This window comes from Monodelphis domestica, chromosome X (genome assembly GCF_027887165.1).
Source record: "Monodelphis domestica isolate mMonDom1 chromosome X, mMonDom1.pri, whole genome shotgun sequence".
Taxonomy (NCBI): Eukaryota; Metazoa; Chordata; class Mammalia; order Didelphimorphia; family Didelphidae; genus Monodelphis; species Monodelphis domestica.
The window spans coordinates 57,438,097-57,454,441 of NC_077235.1; the positions used below are offsets into that span (position 1 = coordinate 57,438,097).

A 16,345-nucleotide genomic window follows, 5' to 3' on the forward strand; every position below is an offset into this window, starting at 1 on the left:
GAGTATTTTGATAAATATATGCCTAAGTTTTTTTATACTGACTATAGTTATTTTATTTTTTTAAACCCTTACCTTCTGTCCTAGAATCAATACTATGTATTGGTTCCAAGGCAGAAGAATGGAAAGGGGGGGCAGCTGGGTAGCTCAGTGGATTGAGAGCCAGGTCTAGAGACAGGAGGTCCTAGGTTCAAATCTGGCCTCAGACACTTTCCAGCTGTGTGACCCTGGGCAAGTCACTTAACCCCTATTGCCTAGCCCTTACCACTCTTCTGCCTTGGAGACAATACGCAGTATTGACTCTAAGGGTTTAAAAAAAAAAGAAGAATGGAAAGGGCTAGGCAATGGGGGTTAAGTGACTGCAACTTTGCTTAAGTCAATTATTTCTATTAGGTTTTTTTTTATTGATTCTCTGTGGTCTTTATGTATACTATTTTATCATCTGCAAAGAGTGATAGTTTTGTTTCCTCATTTTCTTTTCTAATTCCTTCAACTTTTTTTCCCAACTCTTATCATGCTAGCTAGTGTTTCCAGTATGCTATTAAATAGTATATGGGTATCCTTGTTTCACCCCTGACCTTGCTGGGTAGGAGCCTAACTTATCCACATAACAGATCATGCTTGCTGATGGTTTTAGATAGATGTTTGTTGTCACTTTAAGGAAAGTTCCTTTTATTTCAATGTTTTCTAATGCTTTATTAGGAATGGGTGTTGTATTTTGTCAAATGCTTTTTCTGCATCTATTCATATAGTCATGTTGTTTCTGCTGGTTTGGCTATTGACATGGTCTATTATGCTGATAGTTTTCCTAAAAATGAACCATTCCTGAATTCCTGATATAAAATTACTGAGTCATGGTGTATGATACTTGTGATATAAAGCTGTAATATTAGTATTTTATTTAAAATTTTTGCATCAGTATTCATTGGGGGAGTTTGGTCTGCAGTTTTCTTTCTCTGCTTTAGCTATTCCTGGTTTAGGTATCAGTATCATATTTGTGTCATGACTGAAACTTGAAAGAATTCCTTCTTCCCTTGTTTTTTTCTAAATAGTTTATGTAATAGTGGAGTTAGTTGTTCTTTGAAAGTTTGGTAGAATACACTTGTGAATTCATCTGGTCCTGGGAACATTTTTCTTAGGGAAGTCTCTGATGGTTTGTTCATTTTCTTATTCTGAGATGGGGTTGTATTCTTTTCCCTTTTTTGTTAATCTGAGGAGTTTATATTTTTGTATTTCCATTTATTCATTTTATATTTATACGTTGTACATTTCTATATGTATTTGTTATCTCTATTTTAAGTATATAGGTGCTTTTCAAACAAGGGATTATTTAATTCCTTGCACTTGTATCCCCAGTACTGTACCTGGCATATAGTTGGCACTTATTAAATATGTGATGATTGATTGGTTATTCATTGGTGCCAATTTTGCTAGTCCTACATGTTATCTCCATGATTCTTTAATGTAGGCATACGATGCTTGGCAGTCCTGTGCTAACATCTCCCATTACTCATAATTAATACTTAAGTTCAACAAAGAGATCTTGAGAGTGTCCTTGTATTGCGTATTTTGGCCCATTTGAGCCAAAGTTGAACATGACATATCCTGATCCCAAAATCATGGTGCCATTGTTCTTCTTCAAAAACGAAGGCTGAAACAATATCCCTGATTCTACAAGGTATGAAAAAAGAGTCCCCTAGGAATCTGAGAGGAAGGAGGGAAGGGAAGTAAACAACAGGAAATAACAACTACAGTTTCATAGAGGCCAAAAACCATGAGAGACTTGTGTTCCATTAGAAGAGCTAACAACCTGCAAATAGAGGAATGGGCACAACCAACACTAGAAACATTGTCTAACAGGTAGAATGTTTTTGTCTCAAGAACTTTTAACAGTTGGGAATTTGGGGAGTAAATTCCATATAAGGTTCAGGATATATTCTTTGTAAAAATGAAGTTTCATTGCTTTTGGATAAACAGAATAATCTTCAACCCAGGCCAATCAATGATTGCCAAGTAGAAGTTCCTCAACATCTGCTTTAATTAACAGGTAAAAGTGATTTATAATTAGCATATCTATTGGAATTTAAATGGGTGGTTCCAGAAGTGCATAAAGGGCAGTGTCTTCACCCTTCCCCTAAAATGTTATTCACACTGCAAATCTGCTTAGCAAACATTTTTCATTGAATGCAAAGCTAAATTTTTTAGAAACCTCATCCAATGATTACAAATTTGAAACTCTAGGGTTCTGAATTAATTTAGTACTTAATTTAGTAATTGTGTCTCTTTTCATTACATGAAGAGCGGTGTCTGATTATAACCCTTTCTTTTGAGAGATCACAGTTATAATACTTCAAATACATTTTCGAATTGGATCCTCACCACAAGTTTGTGAAATAAGCACTCTGATCCTCATTTTGCAGCTATGGAAACTGAGCCTCAGAAAATTTAAGAGACTTTCCCAGAGTCATACAAATACTAAATGTCAGAAGCAAGAACTGAATCTTGCTCTTCCTGACTCCCTGTCCAGCACTTTACACTACATCCTTGTGATAGCTATCTGTTGACCAAGAATCTGAGTCACCTGCTTTTGGTTGCTCCTTGGAGTCAGAGTTGGGCTGCTCAATTTGCTTTTTAAATAAAAGGTACTTATTTAGAGGTTGATGAACCCTTTGGTTAACTTCTATAGACCCTTGCCTTTTCTTCTTCTGGCCATTTCTCAGCTTGCTAATCCATCCAGTGAAAATAAAAGGAGGTGAAGCCTCCTAAAGCACATTAAAAGGTTAATATTGCTACTGGTGAGGGAGATTGTTTTTTGGAAGATTTTATTTCATTAGTTAATTTAGGATATTTTTCCATGGTTACAAGAATCGTGTTCTTTCCCTCCCCTCTTCCCACCCCCTCCCATAGCCGATTCGCAATTCTTCTGGGTTTTACATGTGTCCTTGATATTGATCAAGACATATTTCCATATTGTTAATATTTGCACTAGGATGATTGCTTAGAGTCTGCATCCTCAATCACATCCCCATTGACCCATGTGATCAAGCAGTTGTTTTTCTTCTGTGTTTCTACTCTGAGGAAGATTTTTTACCAAAAAAATTAATAAAATAAATAAATAACCAGAGTGGAAAGGAACGTGAAAGCCAGAAGCTGGTTTTACCTACGTGTCATGGTCAATGAAAATTGAGAGCTGGTTCTTAATAATTTAATTGTAAGATTATTCCTGAAATAGTTTTATTAGTGGAATATAAGATAAATATGAACATGAATGCACAAAATTCAGATACCTGATTGTATAACTCATTCATAAGTATTTCTTTGAGTCTTTGGATTTTTTCCAGTCTAGTTCTGAGCACACACACACATATTCATTTATAGCCACAGATACCATTCTTGGTTATGTATAAATGTACATGTATACATATATGTGCATATACACATATGCATGTACACATATCCATGATAACAAGGTCAGAACAATGTGAATTTTAGTGATTCAATTTCCTTAATTTCGTAGGGATATTAAACTTCCTATTCATAAGAATATCTTACCCACTTTGTACACTAAAGCATTAGGCGCTATTTGTAAGTTATACTGAAGATTGCCTAATTGCTCAGTATTTCTCTTGAAGTGCAGTTGCCACGTTCTTTTTAGAATTTTTTGGAAATGGACACACCTTACTTCCTTGAAGATCCAATTCAAATCCTGCCACATCTTTGAAATTTTCCTTGACGGTTTTTCACATACTTCATTCTCTCCTTTTTCAGAATTCAGTTGTGTTTCATATTAAGCATAATCTCATCTTCTACAGTTTTAAGTGAAGAAATCTTGGAAGTAATAATCCAGGCAGGCTTCTTGAAGGCTGGGACTATAAATACTTGGAATTTAAGTCCAACACACTCTCTTTAGAGTCTTTGCCACAATGCCTAGGCACCAAAACACCAACAAATAAGTTTGGGTTGGTTTCTTGGAAGACTATTGTTTTTGTCACTTTTGAATTACATTTAAAATCCCTGCTATCTAACAACTGCCACTGCCTCAATTAGTTCACTCCCTTCCATGCCTTTTTTTACAAGACAGGACAAAATATTGCCACAGATACTGAACTCTAGTTTGGCTTATCTGCCTGCAGCAGGCTCTCCTGCAGGGCATTGCTGAAGTTTACAGAGCCAGAGTAGGCCAATCTCTTACAAAGCGATCTTGCTCTTTTGCTCTGATTTATGCTCGTGGGGCTGTAATATTCTCTGAGTTTCCGTGGAGGCTCACGATTCGACTTTTCTAAGCATCATTGATCAGGCAGCAACTTTGCCAAACTAGGAATTATGGTGGCTTCACATCTTCAGACTCACAACAGAAGGCCGAGCTCTGAAACTTGCCTTAATGATGGAAGACCACTTGGTGGCCTGTTATTCCCCGCTTCCCCCACCTTTTGCTTTCTTTTTGCCTAGAAACCTCAATTGTGCCTACAACCAGAGACCTTTAAAGGTTGCCAGAATATATCATGCTGTCACAGCATCTGTTTAACTGGTCCATTTTCGGGCCCAGTCACACAGGAATCTGTCACCTCTTCCCCACCGTGCACAACCGTCAACATTTTCCCTTCTCTGCCCCTGGAATCCTGTGCGGTAGTTAGTTATGCAGCCATTTGTGCCAAAGAATTAGCTCCAGAGGATCCAGGGAGAAGATTTCAGGTTAGATGAGACATCCATCCGGGTCCTGGGAGCCCTTTGCATACTTCTGCCTTATGGTTCCTCTCCCGAAATAGACCAGGTGTTCTTGACAGCAGGTGTGTTTGTCCTACTTTCCATATGGCAGCTGGCACTCCCCAGGCACCACCCTTTTCCAGGTGGCTATTCCTTACAACCTAGCTTCTTTGGTTCTTGATTACTATTACTTAAAAAGCGCTTGAGCACCCTCCCCAAAGTGCTCCATTTGGATACTTGGCGACCTTGCTAGAATTCTTTGTTAAAGGGAAAACATTTCATCTCCCAAGTTTCACTCCGGCAAACTCTGTGTGTGTGTGTGTGTGTGTGTGTGTGTGTGTGTGTGTGTGTGTGTGAGAGAGAGAGAGAGAGAGAGAGAGAGAGAGAGAGAGAGAGAGAGAGAGAGAGTCTCTGTGGAAGTCTGTAATCGTGTTTGATTGGAGTTGAATTTGAAATGCTTTCCTGTAACCGCCTTGGTTGTCACCGAGTTTGTACTTAACTGTTGATTGCAGGGTCCCTTTTCAGTCAGGACACCTGCTAGGACTGCCAGTCACCACACACTTGGCTTTCATCCTCTCTTGTTGCTATTCATATCATGTGCATTGCATAACTTCGCTCAGAATACAGGGCTGTTGTTTAATATCTCCACGGTGAAAGCAGCCAAGAACGTGAGCATGTGACCAGAGCCCAGGGAAAAAGCAGACCTCCAAGAAAAGATCTGGCTGGTCCAGGTAGTCCTGAATCAGTTCTCCTGCCTCCTCGGCATCATCCCTCGTCCTCTGCTAAGGTTCTCATGGGCAGTTTGTGGCTATTCTAAGTTCTTTTCGGTTGTGTTTTCAGTCACGTGGTTACCTCTCAGTCTCATCAAAACTTCATGAAGGCCAAGATACAAATGGAACAGGAAACATCATGCCTGCCATCCAAGACCCTTGATGATGGAAGAGTGGTGAAGCACATTGGGAAAAGTTAATAGGTCAGCCAGTCACCTAAGAGTGGCCAGAAACTGAGAAGAGTTGACTCTCTGTTGGAGTGGTATCTGCATTATTCTAGTTTGATCTGTTTCAGGTTAAAAAGATATAGTCCTACTGGAGGAAGCTGGGTAGCTCAGTGGATTGAGAGTCAGGCCCAGAGATAGGAGGTCCTAGGTTCAAATCTGGCCTCAGACACTTCCCAGCTGTGTGACCCTGGGCAAGTCACTTGATCCCTACTGCCTAGTGCTTATTACTTTTCTGCCTTGGAACCAATACATAGTATTGATTCTAAGATGGAAGGGAAGGATTTTGAAAATAAAAAAGATATAGTCTTGTGTATTCTGTGTTCCCTGCAGAGAGGGGGTGCCACATTCAAGGACACCATGCCAGCTTATTCTTGCTAACTAGAAAAACCTGTTGATTTAATTGGAAAGAGTAACATGTTGGCAGAGTGTGTAGTTAAATGGAGGTTTTGAACCTTTCTATAAGGTTAACAGCATTGAAGAGTGCCATTGTTGATGACAAAGTCACTAGATCTGGGTTCAAATTCTAACTCTATCACTACCAGTATGACTTGGAGCAAGTCCCTTCCCTTCCTTAGATCACAACTTCTTTGTGTGTAAAATAAAGGGGTTGGACTAGATGGCCTTTGAGAATCCTTCCAGTTCTAATTCAGGGATCCTATGATTCTGTGAAAATTTATTGACATCATAATAGAATGCATCTGAGAATGCAGTTATCTATATTTCAATAAAATGCTTCTGAACACATCATCTCGAGTTTATTTTTTTAAGCTTTTACCTTTTGGGGGAGGGCAGTAAAAGAACTTGAATCTTGTAACCATGGAAAAATATTCTAAATTAATTAAATGAAATTTTCAAAAAAATAAATTAAAATTAAAAATTAAAAATGATAAAAAATAAAAATCCTCACCTTCTGCCTTAGAATCAATACAGGTTATTGGTTCTAACACAGAAGAATGATAAGAGCTAGGCAATGAGGGTTAAGTGACTTGCCCAGGGTCACACAGCTGGGAAGTGTCTGAGGTCACATTTGAACCCAGGGCCTCCTGTCTCTAGGCCTGGCTCTCAATCCACTGAGCCACCCAGCTGCCCCAATTATCTTGAGTTTAAACTGCAAGTTGTGCACAGCCTCATAGCGGGAAGGGAAATTTGAGCAGAGGCCTTCTTCAGTTACTCCAGCATGACCGTTTGAGTGCAACAATAGTAATGAAAGGGGGTCCAGGGTTCTGCTAGAGAATGGATTCTGTTCTGCTGTATCTATTTTCCTCATCCATTCTGATAAGTGCTTATAGAGTGTAAACTAAGTATAGGTTGACTATGTTGTGCCATCTTCTGGTGGAATAAGCGTGAAGTTAACTTTTGTTTGAGTACCAAGGTTTGGGAGTCTAACATGGAACAAATGGGATCCGTTGTAGAGATAATAGAAGGGGATTTTTCCTTAGTGATGATTTTCAATCTGTTGCAATAACGTATTGGAAATCTCAGAAAACTAAAGTTAGCAAAAGAAACAAAAGTGAAGAGATGTCCATAGTATATCATTAAAGACATTTTAGCTACTTTATATTATCAATAATTTCATAAAGCCCTAAATTCTAAATTATCAAAGTATTCCTTGGCTCAGCCATCCATTGACACTGGTGGCTCAGTCTCCTTTTCAGCAAGTGAATTCTCTAGTGCTGATGATAACCGCAAATGAAGGATGCCTCTGGCATTTTTTCTAGACATATTCTCCAGTGGCAATTTTGGAAATCCTCTTGATGGTACTAACTCTTTGTGAGGGCACAGTCCACTGAAGATCGGAGCAATCAATCCCAAAAGTCTTTTTTGAGTGTCTGGACATCACCTAAGTACATTCACTCCTTAACTGCCAATCGATTGCCAAGTCCTGTCAATTTTACCCACACAACATGTCTGGCATCCTGTCCCTTTCTTTCCATTTTAATTTCACTAGTTCTGGCCCTCATCCCTTCTCCCTGTACCCTTTCACTAACATTTTATTTTGTGCCTCAGGCATGGTGTGAGTGAATGAGGAACCAGAGGTGAGGGTGGGGAGACCAGGAGATTAACCTTGAGAAGAGAGCAAGGCCACCCTAGGCCTTGGAACAACACATATAGAGTGTGGGAATGCCTTGCCTCTAAAGCATAATTCAAATTTTATTTTTGTCACACTATGAATTGCTTTCTGTGAACTGTTCTTGGGGGAGCACTATAGAAGGGGCCTCATACCCTCAAAAAACCCTCTGTTCTCTCTGCAGTGCAGTAATTACCTTGTAGGACCTCCAGTCCCTCAGATTGGCCAGATGGCTGTTTCATGACCTTTCATCACAGAATTACCAAGCACCATTATTGGTTTCTTCCTCCTTTGATAACCTTCAACTTGACAGCTCACATGAACCCAGGTCACCATTCCTAGGAGGACCAAGTAACCACTTCTTCCTCACACTATTCATTTCCCTCCCTTTGGGAAGAGACTTAAATTTAAGATAAAGTTATCTTTTAGGTCCTTCTGTTTCTCCTAGATGATAGCCTTCTGCATCCTTGAGATCTTCTCCCCTTCAGCTCAAGACCTTCTTCAGGTTCTACCAGTTTCTCTTCTTCTGTTCTTCCCAGTTTCAATCCTCTAAATTACCTTCCCAATTCCTTTTGCTACTTCTTCAGCTGAATGGATCTTCTTTCTTTCTCTTACCCCTGCTCCCACACAACCTTCTTGGAGGCCAGAAGTAGAATAATAATAAAGAAAATAAAGATGAGAATGTTAACTACTCTTGACCAGACACAGGAAGTTCATGTTACAGGTGATATAATTTTGAGAATATTGAGGGATTGATTATCAGGAACAAATACTCAGAAAAAAATCATGTAGGGTATTACCACCAAAGAAAGACTATTAAGAAAATATCATACTACTTGCCTATAATCTTGCTTTCCTATTTCCATAAAATATAAGAATAATCTACACAAAAAGTAAGTACATCCTTGGCAGAAGATATGAGAAGAGAACAGGTCGGTTCCCATAAACAATATTCTAAAGCAGATCAGACCACATCTTTATTGTCAAGAACAGCTGACTAGAAAGTACAAAGAGTAGGCTCCACTATTCTGATAGTTTAATAACTTAAAACTTGATTCAATAGAACAAAACTCTACTTGCAAAACTCCTCCAAGGTACCTGCCATGAGTACATTAAAGTCATACAAGATCCTTTGGAAGATATAACAACAGAGAGAACCTTGTTCAGTGACCCTAAATCAAGCAACAAATAAAGCAAGGAAAGCTTCCCAGGAAAGTTTGCCATAGGCAAAGAATGTATCCAGTCCAGACTCTGAATGGAAGAAGGAGTCACCACAAATGGGAGGTCTTCCAAGTGATTCTCTTTGCTGATCACATTTGTAGTGATTGCATCAAGCTCCACAATTTTGCAGAGCCTTGAGATCCATAACACAGAAAAGAGTATGACCTATACATACAGAAAAACAGATAAGGAATTCCCATTGTCCTGTCTATGATGTACAGTTTGGCAGATAACCCATACAGTTGTTTCATTAGTGTGTGTATGTGTTCATTGGATTGTCACTGTTGGTGAACAATGTACTGGACCCACAATTGAAAAGGATGAAGAGAGTGAACTTTTTTTCACTTAGGAAACTGTGTAATTTTAAAAAATGTTTTCCATGAGATAATGGCAAGCTGCATGGTGGGTGAGAGTAGAATATAGCATACTACAAACCAAAAAATATACAGGAGAAGCAACATAAAATATAGACTGAGAGTCTATTACTGGAAAAAGTAGTTGGCTAGTCATCTGATGAGAGGGATGGACAAAATATAGATAACGTTTTTATTTTTATGCCTTTTATGTGAAAAATTTTAATTAATCAATTAGATTATTTTTTCATAGTTACATGAGTCATGTTCTTTTCCTCCTTCCTCCCACCCCTCCCATATCCAACACACAATTCCACTGGGTTTTACATGTGTGATTTATCAAGACCTTCCATGTTATTAATATTTGCACTAGGGTGATCACTGTGACAGTTAAAAGAGTGGTTGGTTTAAATTGTGACCACGGAAATATGGTTTCAAGATATTGTCTTGAGTTAAATCAAATATAAAGTGGCCGCCAGGGAAAAATTCCCAAATATGAAATATACCCAAGTCAGCTGAGTTTTTATGGAGAGTTTAATTAATACAAATTAAGGAATTAATGAAAGGGAGAGAGAGAGAGTAAGAGGAAATAACGAGAAAAGGGGTAGGCCAGGCTCGGCCCAAGCCCTAAGAGAGATCAGTCAGTCTTTAATCCACTCCCACAAGATTTGTCCCAAGCAAGATACTAGTGTTCAGAGAGACCCAGCTACTCCAACTAGTCTGAGCTCCAGTTCAGCTTTGGCAAACTGAATTTTCAGCCAGCCACCAAGCCCTTCAAGGCAGATCTGGCTGCCTCTCTCCAATTCAGCTTTGGCAAGCTGAATCTCCTGGAGACCCCTTTTGAGCTCCTTTTAAAGAGAATTTTCTCCTATGTCACCTCCCCTAAGTTCTCACATCTACCAATCACAGTAGACTTTTTTCCAAAGGACTGACCATTCTTAATTCACACCTTCTTTAGTTCTCAACTTCTCTGGGTAGAGTAAAACTTCTAAGTGAGTTCACACCTCTTTGTCCCTTTCAAGTTTTCAAGTTGCCTGATCTTCATAGGTACTTAGTACCTTTTTGTATTAGATCTAAAAATATACTTAGCTTAAGGGATTTTACCTCACTATAAGTATGAGTTAAGTACTTTTCATTGTTCAGTAAAGAGTTTACAACTTTATCTTTCTCTAAAGTATGCTTAACTATGGATGAAGTAGAGTTCTCACATTCCTGATCAAGTACCTTCATTGCTTAAAATGGGGAATGGTCTTAACCAAATCTTCTGAAGTAGGGTCTGAGAATTTTTAAGATTCACATCACTTAGAGTCTACATCCCCAATCATATCCCCTTCAACCCTTGTAATCAAGCAGTTGTTTTTCTTCTATGTTTCTGCTCCCACAGTTCTTCCTCTGGATGTGGATAGTGTTCTTTCTCATAGATCCCTCCAGGTTTTTCAGGGTCACTGCATTGTCACTAATGGAGAAGTCCATTACATTTGATTGTACCACAGTGTATCAGTCTCTGAGTACAATGTTCTCCTGGTTCTGCTCCTTTCACTCTGCATCAATTCCTGAAGGTTGTTCCAGTCTCCATGGAATTCCTCCAGTTTATTATTCCTTTGAGCACAATAGTATTCTATCACCAACAGATACCACAATTTGTTCAGCCATTCCCCAATCAGAGGGCAGCCCTTCATTTTCCAATTTTTTGAAGATGGATGACTTTTGTACTCCATTCATGTCCTTACAATGTCAAAAGGTCCAGAGGGAGGCCATAAGTATGCTGGGTAGATCTGCTGAGAAGACTCTATGGAAGGCCATAGAAGAGTCTCAGAGACAGGTGACCAAAATAGAAGGTGGGCTAGTCACCTAGCAACAAGAAAGGATAACAGATTGTTTATTATTTTTTTTAAATCTGGAAACCATCTTTCTGTCAGTCTAAAATGACTGAAACTATCACTAATGCCCACGGGGTGCCTTTGCTGTTGAAACTAGAAAATAAATGCTCATTTGACTCTGTAAATACTCATTAGGAACATGTTGAACTGATATGTAATAATTAATGATTGGAGAAGCTTTAATATTGTTAAAGTTGAAAGAGAAATGGGCAATGGCCTAAGAACATTCCAAGATAGTCAGGATACCAGGGTTCATGTCCTAGCTCACTCTGTGTGATCTTGGACAAGTCCCATGAATTCTTCATGTAGAAAACTGACATCCTGTGGTCCGTTCAAACCTGTAGTGCTGGCTCTGAACACTTGTAAACCTTATTGCCTATGCCAGGCTTCTGATGCTTCTCATCTGCCTTCTGATATTGTTAGCTTTTCACATTAGCTTTTTTCCTGCCTTAACAACTAGTTTGGAAGCTCCTTCAGGTTAGAGACCTTATATGTTGCTTAGGATTTTTTAAAGCCTTACCTTCCATCTTGGAATCAATGCTGTGTATTGGTTCCAAGGCAGAAGAGTGTTAAGGGCTAGGCAATGGGGGTCAAGTGACTTTCCCAGAGTCACACAGGTAGGAAGTATCTAAAGGCCATATTTGAATTCAGGATCTTCCATGTCTAGGCCTTGTCACTTAAGATAGTAGAATTTAGAGCTAGAAGGGACTTCAGATGCCTATTGTACAGTCTCATTTTAGAGGAGGAAATTGAGGCCCAGAGAGGGAAAAGAAGCTTGCCTATGATCACCTAGGCAGGAATAGAAAGCCAGGATTCGAACCTAGGCCATCTCATTTCAGCATTCCTCATATAAGGCTCCTTGCTGAGAACTCTGAATGAAGTTAGTCTACAATAAACTTAAGTTGATTTTCCCAATTCCTAAATGTATGAAATGAAAGATGTTTTTCCCCATGTAAAATAAGGAGTTTGGACTAGATGAGGACTTCTTAACCAGGGTTCACAGATAAATTTCAGGGTATCTGTGAACTTGGATAGGAAAATATTATATCTCCATTTTCACTAACCATGAACTGAAATTTAGCATTTGCTTAAATTATTTCAAGGCAGTATTCTTAGAAGAGGCTTGTCTTAAGGCTTCCCCAGACCATCAAAGGGGTCCATGGCACAAAAAGAGATTAAGGAGCCTTGCTTGGCCAAGATAACCTGTCCTGCCTTTCAGGTTGGACCCTCTTTGGCTCAATTACAAACTTGATCTCTTTATTGTATGACTTTTAACCTTAAATGCCAAAGTCATTTTTGTATTTAAAGGATATATATTGTTTTCTTTGTTCCTGTTTTTTTTTCCTTTCTAGTTTGGTAATCGTGTAAACAATCAATACTAGACACACACCTTTATTTTTTCTCATTTTTAAATAGAACCTGATGCAGTGCACCCTAATCACGTGGCGGGGGGGGGGGGGGGGGGAAGACAGTGTGTTAAACAAGTTATATGCATGGGAAGTTGAAACAACATAATTAACAAGTAATTCATAATGCCAGCAAAATTCTGCCAATTTGGAAGCCGAAAAGCAGGTTTAGAAGGCTGTGTTTTAGCTAAGTTTATAATTCACCATAGTCTTTAAAGTACAAGTAATTTATGAACCTAATATAGGTTAGGAGGAAGCATAATCCAATAATAATACAGAAGGGGGAGTATAGGCAAAGATCTTGCCCATTAAAATCATTCAAAGTATAATTATTATGAAGCACGACATTATGAAAATGAATTTCTGTAATATAAAACAGTTTTTATTAGTATTCTCTGATCTAAAGAGTCTTATGCAGCATTATGTGGAATTCCTCCTATAAGTCTTGGGAAATCTATTGTGCAGCAGTACCTAGTGGGCAGCACTACTCGAGTGAACTGATTAATAGGTTAGCAACAGCTCCTCACTCAATCAACACATCCAGTTGTTTTACCAGAGAATGAGAGGGTAAGCCTCTACCATCAGGAGGCAGACTGCCACGAAAACATGTTAAAGATTAGAATGAGCTGAAGATTTTCAGAGATGCTAAGGACGGCAAGAAATGGACCTCTGAGCCAGCTCGTTGGAAAGAGAAGGATCAGAGAAAGGCCGGGTAGGACAACAATAACCGACAACAAAGAAAAGGCAGAGATACTCAATTTTTATCTTGCTTCCATTTTCTGTCCAGAACAGACAATGACCTTTGGGTAGAAAAGAGTAGGATAAAAAGGAAAAAGAGAGAGTTGATAACCCCTGATAAGTAGGGAAACAAGAAGAGACACCCAGCAGCCTTTATGGAATTCATTGGGTTCCAATGAACTGTATCTTCAGGTACCCAAGGAACTAATAGATCAGCTTATCCTTGGAGATAATATTTTTTTTCTTAAACCCTCACCTTCCATCTTAGAATCAATACTCTGTATTGAGGCAGAAGAACAGTAAGGGCTGAGCAATGGGGGTTAAGTGACTTGCCCAGGGTCACACAGCTAGGATGTGTGTGAGTCTGGATTTGAACCTAGGACTTCCCATCTCTAGGCCTGGCTCTCAATCCACTGAGCCACCTAGCTGCCACCCTAACAGGAAATAACATTTGTACCAAAAAGAGAACTTAGCAAGGGGCTCAGCCTGTAGTAAGTAAACAAATGCTAATCCCATTCCCTACATTGGGTCACTATCTTTTGATATCTGATATATCAGTACCACAGGACTGGAGAAGAAAAATTGGCAAGCCAATTTTCAGAAAAGAGGAGCATAAAGTAGATACACTCTAGGCCAGTGAGCTTGAGTTTGATTCTGGGATAAATTCATTGCAGAGATGGCTACTGAAAAAGAAGCAATGATCATAAAAAGCAAGAATAGATCATGCCAGATTAACCATATTTCTTTTTTGGACAGAGACACATAGCTGGTAGACTAGAAGCAGACTAGATATAATTAACTTTTTCAGTTAAATCCCCCTTTAGGAAGGAACTTGACTAAATCTTTCAGGTTACTCTTATAGAAAAGATAGAGAGATGTAGACTTGGATGTTAGCACAATTACAATAATCGGGAAATAGTTAAGTGTCTGGACTTAAAGAGTAATCTCTAATGGTTCCAGGCCACCTTGGATACAAGTGTCCAGTAGAGTGCCCCAGGGATTTGTGCTTGGCCTTTGCCATTTCACATTTTTCCGTGACTTGGATAAAAGTCTAGATATGCATCTAGATTGCAGATGACACAAAGCTGCAAAAGATAGCTTACACATATGGGCTAAAAGGCTTCAGAAAGGCCCTACCAGGTCAGAACAACTGGTGTGAAACTAAGAAGAAATTTAATAGGGATTAATGTCAGGTTTAATATTTGGGTTCAAGAAATTGACTTCCCAACTTTAAAAGGAGGAAGAGAGGCTCACTTAAGCAGTAGTTTATCCTAGGGAGATCTTGGGGTTGAAATGAACTGAATGCCTGTTGTAGGAAAAAATCTCTAATGATAATGACCGTTCAAAGGTGCATTGGGCTGTTTCAGTAAATTACAGGAACTGTCTCCAAGAAGGGGCTGGAGATGTTGGGAAGGAGATGGGCATAGCTGGCCTTTTGACTGAGAGGAAGGGGGGATGTATAGTGAAAGCTTTATAAGCAAGGATCCCTGAAGGAGAAGGGAGTCTGGAGTACTGGGGAGAATAGTATTAGATGCCCGACTATTACATCCAGGATGCTTAATGAAGGAAGTGATAGCAGAAGAAAACGAATGGACTTGGAGAATGGGAAAGGGTCACTGTGATGGAAATCAAAATGAATAAGGAAGATTATGATCAGTAGGAGAAATATGGAAAGGGAAATGTCAGAATTCAACTTCAGAAACACTTTCCCTATTAGGCCCTTCATGGTCCCCTCCTCCAACTCCTAGTGCTCTTCCTCTCCCAATTATCATCTATTTTGTTTGTATACATTGTCTATTTTGTATGAATATATTGTCCTCTGGGGGCAGGGCTTTTTCACTCCTTTGTTTGCATCTTCAGTGCCTGAAGCATAGGCACTTAATAAATTCTTGTTAATTGAGTGAATCAATGAAAAACATTTAATAAACACTTACTATGTGCCAAGCACTAATTGATTGAAACAGTAGCAAATAATGAAGAAATAAAAGGTGCAATCCTGTTGGTAGATGGCTGATGGGTTTTGGTTAAGATGATTGGAGTGGAAGAGGTCAAACAACTAAGGGCCTGTGGCTTTGGCAGGGGGCTTAGTGATAGCCACTGGGCAAGAGGATTTAAGAAATGGGGAGATGAGGACTGTGAACCAGATTGCAACCACTGAGGCAGACCAGACAGTATTTAGGATGTCACTAGATGATTGCCACCAGCACTAGATAGAGTAATTTGTATGATGGGTGTTCCAAAAATCCATTGGGTGCTGGTGGTAAAGCCATGACCCAGAAATTGGCATGGGTAGCTCCTCTTCTCCATTAAGTCAGAGTTAGTGGCCAAAGAAGAGGCCTCCATGGAAGAGAGTTACAGGAGAAGGGATGTCACCAAAGGAAGCTAACTTTCACTTAGTGCTAAGAGGTGGGGGGAAGCAGAGCAATTGTGGGAAAGGATGAGGCAGAGAAAGCTCAGATGGAATAGAGAATCTCTAGAATATGTTGGTAGGGACCAGTGCTGGGCTGGAAGGTAAAGGTAGGGGTGGAGATGGGATGGATGGAGAATAGCCTGTGCTGGTAATTATAGATAGCAGAGATGTGTAAGGACCCCTTGGAGAGGAAGTGTATTGTAGAGTGAATGGAGGAGAGGTGAGAACTGACCAGCTCAGCCTTCCAGTTAGAATGTTGGGGAAGGAATGACTCCCTAAACCAGTCTCCCTACCAGCCTTTTAGGTGGGGGGTGCCTGAAGACTTCTGCCCTGGTGCAGCTGATTGCAATCTTTCTGTAAGAGAACCATCTGAGTCCTTTTGGGTCTTCCAGGGAAGCTTCTGCTCAGGAGTGGCTGATTACAGCCCTGATGGTGAGTGGGAAGAGCCCTGGATGTGAAGAGAGTTGAAATGCAGTGTCCTTCCCATCATTTATATGTCTAGGCCTACGGGAAATCTCCTGAAGCACTTCTAGCAGATAGCCTCCCAGAAATGCCACTCACGCTGGTAGAG

The 16,345-nt window shown here is 39.6% G+C and overlaps 1 protein-coding gene across 6 annotated transcripts in view; it reads left to right on the plus strand.

Annotated features, from left to right (window-relative positions):
• Nucleotides 1-16,345, plus strand: part of TENM1 (teneurin transmembrane protein 1) — an 864,097-nt gene that overhangs the window by 334,393 nt on the left and 513,359 nt on the right. The window lies entirely within an intron of this gene.